Raw genomic sequence first — 2,064 nt, forward strand, 5'->3', positions numbered from 1 at the left:
CATATATGAATGAAATGTTTTACAAGTTTTAGTGGATTATATTGTTACTGCATGATGCATGATGCTGAAAAGCATATTGTTTATGCATATGCTAATGCAGCAGTGGCGGCTCAACCCTAAAGCCGCTAAAGCAGTGGCTTTAGGCCTCCAAAAAATTAAGGCCCCAAATTTTCTCAAATTATATGTAGTAATAAATAATTATGTATTTAGTATTAGTGATAAATAAATTAGTTTTAATCATTTGTTGTCAATTTTTAAATTTTGTACTAAAAATTGTAGATTATTAAATTTGCATTTACTTTCTATTTTTGTTACCTCATGCATGGTTGGTGGATGGGCTCAACTTCTTAATTTTTGTCTAACTCACTTCAACTTGAATCAATTTTGTGTATAACTATGATCTTGTAGAATCTTCTTCTATTCTTTAAGTGCTTTTTAGACAATTTTTTTATCTTAAGCTATGAAATTATTAAAGGATTAGATATGAAAAAGCATTTCTTAACCTCGAATGTCTTTTGAGGCCTCTTTTTAAATTTTCGCTTTAGGCCACATGTAGTGTTGAGCCGCCTCTGTGCTAATAGAATATGGTTGTGACTTGTGAAGATTTTGTAAAAGCAAGAAGTTAAATTATGTTTTAATATTAATATGAGAACTACCTTTGTAGTTGCTTTGGTATGTCATGAGGGTAAATTGTTAATGTAGGATTATGGCCATTAAGTATTATAGTGTCTCTTTGAAAGGATAAACTTATTTCGTGCACCGAAGATTACAGAGTTTCAAAAAAATTAAAATAGTGAAAGGTCCCACCGAGATTTGAACTCGGGTTGCTGGATTCAGAGTCCAATGTCCTGACCACTAGACCATGGGACCATTTTGCCAATACTTTTAGAAGATATTTTATAACGAACCGCTAATCCGTTTGGCAATATATTTTGGTATAATCATGTGGCACTATACCCACCTACCCGACTAATCCTAAAATAAAATTCATATCTAGATACAACTTCAACTTTCAAAACACCTTAAGAAAATTAGGAAGTTAAATCAACACAAAAATTTATAAGAAATGGACATCAATTTTGGACTTGTAAACTAGTTTTCAACGACGATACATTTCCTAACTTTCGAGTTTCTTTTGTGTAGAAAGTTACTTTCTCCATCATCAACGCAAGAAGTCGCGACGAGAAGATTTTTGGAATGTGATCCATGATCGTTATTTGTATGGTGAGTTCGAAACTAAATCATATTCGTTATTAAGAGAACTAGTCTTAGAATATGCGCGTTGCATGTGTGTCTCATCTCGATATTAGACTTGTGTTTAAGTTATAAAATAAATTTAAAAGAAAAAGAAAATTATGTTCTAAATGATTAATTATTAGTCTTATTTAGTTATTCAATAAAGGAAGAAACTTTATCCCATAAAAGTATTAAATCATCTCAATCAATATGTAACTTAAAATTGATTCCAATTTTATAATTCAATTCTTTAAGTGCCATATTTCTTTTAAGTTTCAGCAAGAACACATAACTTTTGAAGATATAACATTTTTAAAGTAAAGCTCTTTTTTTTGGTAGAAAGTAAAGCTCTTTTTAAAGAACTTTGATTCCATAAAAAATTTAATATCCTAAAGAAAAACTACGTTTTATCCTCTCTTTGATATTTTTACGGCAGTAGTCTTGAATTATGCATGAACTCGAAATAGCAAAATCATTGGCCATATAACTATCCGAAATAAGTGAAGGAGTTTATCCACATTCATTACAAAATCAGAGTACGTGGAGAATTTGCATTCCATTATCCTATTAAATTTGAATGATAAAGATTTTAAAAATAAATATAGGTATTTTATATTGTTCAAAAAAAGAAAGAATTCATATAAAGCAAAATTCTAATTTATTTTAGAGTATTAAATATTATTATTTCTCACTTATTTCAAATAATGTAAAAAGTTATAACTAAAATTTTAGTTAATTACAAAATCTTATAATTTTAAAAAAAATATAAGATTAAAAGTTGTTAAAATGAAGTAAAAGATCCAATGAGAGCACAAAAAAATGTAGAAG

At 28.4% G+C, this 2,064-nt stretch overlaps 1 non-coding gene across 1 annotated transcript; it reads right to left on the minus strand.

Annotated features, from left to right (window-relative positions):
- Positions 1-798: 798 nt before the first annotated feature.
- TRNAQ-CUG lies at positions 799-870 on the minus strand. Its single transcript has one exon. It is a non-coding gene; the product is annotated as a tRNA-Gln (tRNA).
- Between the last annotated feature and the right edge of the window lie 1,194 nt (positions 871-2,064).

This window comes from Nicotiana attenuata, unplaced genomic scaffold (assembly GCF_001879085.1).
Source record: "Nicotiana attenuata strain UT unplaced genomic scaffold, NIATTr2, whole genome shotgun sequence".
Lineage (NCBI taxonomy): Eukaryota > Viridiplantae > Streptophyta > Magnoliopsida > Solanales > Solanaceae > Nicotiana > Nicotiana attenuata.